Source organism: Mus caroli, chromosome 12 (assembly GCF_900094665.2).
Source record: "Mus caroli chromosome 12, CAROLI_EIJ_v1.1, whole genome shotgun sequence".
Taxonomy (NCBI): Eukaryota; Metazoa; Chordata; class Mammalia; order Rodentia; family Muridae; genus Mus; species Mus caroli.
Window position 1 is genome coordinate 52331478 of NC_034581.1, and position 6000 is coordinate 52337477.

Consider the following 6000-nt stretch of genomic DNA (forward strand, 5'->3'; position numbering starts at 1 on the left):
TATGAAGTTTGTAATTCTAGAGTGACAATAAGAATCCTGTCTATGCCCTTATGACACTAGGAGGGTGGCTAAGTGATCCTGGGTCTGGATTGTTGAGAGTAGCCTGAGAAATGTGGCCACAAACTCTACCTATCGATGCACAGACTCTTCTCACTCTAAGGGGTTTTTATTTTCTCTGTGTCGTGGGCCACTTCAAGCTGTTGGAGGCTGTTTATTCCCTTAAATTTGGTAACCAAATGGGATTAGGGTTAAACCCAAACACAGTGGATTGAACCTTGTGAGGTCAGCAAGGCAGCATAACCTTTAATTTTCACTTTACTGGTTAGTTCTGAGTCTGTGGGGTTAGGTCACCCATTCTATCCTTCGCTTGTTATGTGTATTTTTGAACTCCCTTAGTAGGAGGGGAGCAAGAAGGAGGAGGGCCAGGTTTAGGATTATGAAGATTGGTAGGGGAAAAGTCCCTCGATGTCAGCATTGAGGCTACTGTGCCTAATTAATTTAGACTAAAATAAAATAGAATTTATTGATATTATAATTATAGAAATAGAATATCCTGTTCTATTTTCTGAAGTAACTCTCCTCTTGATGAGTCCCTAAGTGGCTACAAATAAGAGTGAGATCTACTATGTCTGTTTTACATGAGTCAGAAGTGCCTCTGAATGATTCCAACCCTCACTCCCACTTCCTCAAATTGAGTCTGCTTTTCTTTATGTTTCTAGAACAAAAAATTATGAGCCTCTTTCAGCTAACCTCCCATGTTGTGTTACCCACCTGAACTGGCTAGTGTTATGTGTCAACTTGACACAGGATGGTGTTATCACAGAGAAAGGAGCTTCAGTTGGGGAAGTGCCTCCATGAGTTCCAGCTGTGGGGCATTTTTCTCAATTAATGATCAAGGGGGGAGGTCCCCTTGTGGGTGGTACCATCCCTGGGCTGGTAGTCTTGGGTTCTATAAGAAAGCAAGCTGAGCAAGCCAGGGAAAGCAAGCCAGTAAGAAATATCCCTCCAATGGCCTCTGCATCAGCTCCTGCTTTCAGACCTGCTTGAATTCCAGTCCTGACTTCCTTTGGTGATGAACAGCAATGTGGAAGTGTAAGCTAAATAAACCCTTTCCTTCCCAACTTGCTTCTTGGTCATGATGTTAGTGCAGGAATAGAAACTCTGACTATGACACCACCCCAACACTGTAGTCTCTTGCTTTTATCAGTTCGTTGGCTTAAATGGCACCCTTAAGGAGGGAGCAAAGGATTGTGTTATAGTTTCTAAACTGTTAGTTCCTCCAGGGTCGTTTGCTCTTTGGAATCTTACCTTCAAGTTCTTTTTGCACTTAAAACAAAAGCTTGTTAAGTGTGACTCCTGATATAGGTTTACTTTGCTCACGGGCTTTGACTTAATAGAGCATATGAGTGCTAGTATTAGAAATAAAGAAAGCTCAATTTTAAGAATTATAAGAATTTGTAAATTGCCACATCCCATTTCATCCCAATTTTAACTACTGATACCTAAATTTTCACAACACTCCCTCCTCCTGGCAGCACACTTGTAAAACTTAAATACCTTTTAATCATTTAAACTTAATTTAACCAAATTACTCTCCACTCTTGAGCATGAGAGCACAGGTATGGTCTTCCTACTGGGAACAATAATTTTTGTGACTGGAGGTTCTTTAGCTATAATGAAAGCAGTGACTAGTATTGTTCTTTCTGTCCAGGTCTTTCCATATCTGAAAAATTACTAGTAGATATGAGGGGGGAAGTAAGAGAAATACATAAGCAAAGTTTTAAAAAGAAAATCCTCACGGTAATGGTGGACTTGATGTCCTATATTACAGAAATAGAGAACAGTTTGAAAAGATGCTGAATTGCGACAATAATCTTCGATAGCAATGCAGTGAACAGAGTGGCTCTCTTGAAAGACATGGTGGGAAGATACTGGAACCCTCTGTTTCCAGGTGGAAGAACTGGCACCAAGAGATGGAAGCAGCAAAGGAAGATGAACTTCAGCCAGCTGGAGGTTCTTGAAAGTAGTACTTCTAATAGGATAACCAGTCTAAAGAGTGAATGGCTTTTCCTGAAAAGTGGTAGGTTCTACTTTGACATATGGTCAAGCTGCCTGGATTCCTCTTGTCATGGATACCAGAAGTGAGATTTGGCAATGTGTGGGTGTGATGGTTCTCAAGGTTGGTCTTTTTAAATCACCAGATTCTGTGATCCCAAGAAAAGAACAAGGGGACACAAGATTTTCCTTATTTTTAGATGTTTGTCTCAAGTACAGTGTGGCTTTTCTGGAAGAGGACTGACTTATAAGTAACACACAAGGACTTCATTTGGGAGAAAATATTAAAAAGAGGTGTAAGGCAGGAGGGAACAGAGAGGCAGCTGGGAGAAACATAAGGGTTTAATGTGTAAAGAGCCAGGAGGTCCAGGGCCCTCTGCTTCATGTTGGCGATGTTCCATGGCTGTGTCCTCCTCTTCTCTCTGCTAAGCTCCTTTTATGTACAGTAACCTTGTCCCACCATCCTGAACTTTATGCAACACAGTTTTAACCATTCTAAAAGATCCTAGGCAACATTAGCTAGTAAATGGGACTCTAGAATCACCCAATTTCCTGCATTGTTTGCATACACTATCTATGCAACAGTAGCCATGTACCGATGGTCATGCCAGCACTTCTTCTGTGAGGAACTACCACACCCAGTCTGTTTAAATCATGGGAACCAACTTATTTACACAGTATGAGACATCTGGGAGGAAGGAGATGGCTAGACACCTTGTTCAAATGGACCCAAAGGGTATTCTAATTCTTTAATACAATTCAAGCTAGTCCTATCTGAGCTTTTCTCCAGGAGTTAGAAGTTGGTAATGAACAGTCATCTTGCTTGGTATGGTTAAAGCTCTGAAACATAAAACCAGCAAAGCAACAGTAGACATGCTTCTGTTATTTGGAAGAAGCCAATCTGCTGTGAGGAGGAAGGGAAGCAGGAGGAGGACAAGGAGAAGGAGGAGGAGAAAGAGGAGGAGGAAGAGGAGGAGGAAGTGAAGTAATCTGGATTCCTCTTGTCATGGATACCAATTCGATATTCAGGAAGATTGGAAGCAAGAAAAGGAAGAGAATGCTGGTGCTGGGTATATGAATCGGCAATAGAGATTTCTTTAAACTTAGTTATATATAGACAACTTTTGGATATTTACCTCTGATTTTAATTCTCTGAGATACCCTGTAAAATCTGCAGTAAAAAATTTACCTAAATACAATTGAACTATGCTGACTATTAATAGTCCAGAGTTGTGGATCCAGAAAATACTCCTTAAGGTACCAATAGCCAGCATGGCTTTCTGCAGACCTTTGATACCATGTCCTCTAAAGATTTTTTTTTTAACCTGTTAGAATTGTCCCTTGGAACAAAAGGAAGAGCTACATACAAAATGTGGAAAGGAGAATGTGAGAAAGTCCCAAGCGGATACTGTCTCTCTAGCTTGATTTGATAGTTGATTAAAGTTTCCTTTTGCAAAATATGATACACAGATTTCAAAACTTCAAAAAAGGAATGACGTTTTTTGTGAAAGATATTTTTCTACCCTTGTCTTTGACTGCCTGCATTGTCAATTTCCTGTGCTTCTGGCTTGTATTAGTTTGGTTTGCTGTTTCAGAGCAAAAATTAGAGAATCAAATCAGGTCTTTTGGAAGATTAGCCAGGACAGTTCACTAGTGTTCTGCCAATTCTCCAGTCCTTGAAACCATAATTCTTAAGCAATACTTTTATTAGAGATACTTGTTAATTTCTAAGTGTGGTGGTTTGAATAGGTTTGACCCCCATAGATTCATATGTTTGAATGTTTGTCCCATAGAGAGTGGCACTAGTAGTGTGGCCTTGTTGGGGTGGGTGTGGTCTTATTGGAGGACATGTGTTACTATGGGGTGAAGCCTTGAGGTCTTCTATACTCAGTCTCCTCCTAGTGTGTGGAATTTCAGTCTCCTGTCTTCAGACCAAGATATAGAACTCTCAGTTCCTCCAGCACTATGTCTGCCTGCAGATTGCCGTGTTTCCTGCCATGATGATAACAGATTAAACCTCTGAACCTATAAGCCAGACCCAATTAAAGGTTTTCTGTTATAAGAGTTGCCTTGGTCATGGTGTCTCTTCACAGCAATAAAGCTCAAACCAATGCAGTAAATAAAGCACTTAGCAGAAAGTGACTGAGGTCATTGCAAAATAAACGGATTAGGCTCCCTTTTTTTCTGAGAACACATGATGTATTACAACCTTAGCCTATGAGAGAGCCCAAGGATACAGTGCAAAATGGGTTATTAGCAGACCAAAGCCATAATAAATGTGAGGATATTCCAGGTTTCCAAAGCCATTAGCTTACAATGCTTAGCATGTCACATGCTTAACGAGAGCTGTTATTTACAAACCTGTTAGACACAGAGTGCTACGAATTTGGATCACATTTGTTTTCAATTGTACAATCAAAACAGGCCTTGTAGTACTTATGTACATCTATAAAACGAAGATCAAAAACTACATTGCACGTGTTCTTCCCAAAGACACAGCTCACACGTAGCTTATTTAAAACACGTTTGTGCCAAGAGCAGGAAGTAAGTTTACCTCACTTTTCTTCCTATCTTGCTTTTAAGGTACAATACAATTTGACATATGGGTGACTAAAAGGTCATCAAAGAACCAATGAAAGATAGAGACTGCATGAACGGAGGAGATGTGGGATCCTTTGTTTGGCTTGCGTCAGCTTTGGTGGTTCACCTATAGCAAGTCAAGCCTTCAAAGACACTTTCCTGCTGTTGCTAGTTATGAGGGACAGGTTTTGGTTATCCTATTTTAAACTAAACTTTAGACATGAAGAGAACAAGTATCCAGATAGAGACCAATAAACCTTCGAGTATCTTACAACACCGTTTCCACTTGGGTAGATGGAAAAATCCCCACTTGCTTTAAGTTAGCTCCTGAAAACTTTAGACTGTGGTGAGGAGTGAGTAAAGACGGGGCAGGGCCCAACATTCTCCAAGTCTGACTCAGGTGGAGAAACTTATAATAAGGAGTGGAAAGAAATCTCACGTTCTACCCTCCCCTTCTTTGCCTGAGTCACCACCTTGCTGGTTTCAGTGGTTTTTGTTTTTTTGTTTTTAAATACAGTATGTAAAAACTACTTATCAGAAACTTGTTTGTTCTATAGAGCTGGACTCTTACAGTCAGGCTGAGACATTTTCTGAGTTGCTTTCAGGAGGCTTTGTGTTAGGGACAGTAATGAGGGCTACTTCCTTCTTTGTGGTTTCTCAAGACAAAGAAAAGCAGTGTAGCTTCCTTGAGACTGACTTTTACAGAGAGGCAAACCTCAGACATCAGAAAGCTTATTATCAATTCAATTGATAAGTTTTTTTTGTATTTTTGGTTTTTTGCCTTTTTTTTTTTTTTTTTTTAAAGAAAGCATTCATTAAGCAAGGAAATAGCAGATAAAAGACATTTCCAGCTTAAGGCTGGGGAGATGCAAACATAAAGACCAGAGTTCAGATTCCCCAGAGCCCACAGAAAAGCTTATATCCCAGCTCTGGAGAGGCAGATTCCTGGGACTCAATGGCCAGTTAACCTAGTGACAGAGTTCCAGGCTCAGTGAATGACCCTGTCTCAAAACACAAGAGGCTGGGGAAGTGGGTAGAGTGCTGGGTTGTACAACTTCCTGGGTGTGATTCCTGTGAGTGCTTGCTCATTATCCATGGACCTAGTTATGATCCTTAATGCTCCAAGAAATGGGTGTAGAGACACAACTTCCAATCACAGCCCTGGGGAGGGAGGAAGGAAGGAGGATCAGAGGTTTAAGAACCCAGTGAGTTCCAGGCCAGCCGGGGCTACCTGAGAAACTGCCTCAAACTCCTACTTCTTACCAACCAAATAAGGTGGAGTGTGACTTTAGGATGTATGTGCAGAACTGGAACACACATGTGAGCTCACACACACACACACACACACACACACACACACACACA

At 40.9% G+C, this 6000-nt stretch overlaps 1 protein-coding gene across 1 annotated transcript in view; it reads right to left on the reverse strand.

The window, feature by feature from the left end:
- Positions 1-6000, reverse strand: part of Slc25a21 (solute carrier family 25 member 21) — a 472867-nt gene that overhangs the window by 59307 nt on the left and 407560 nt on the right. The window lies entirely within an intron of this gene.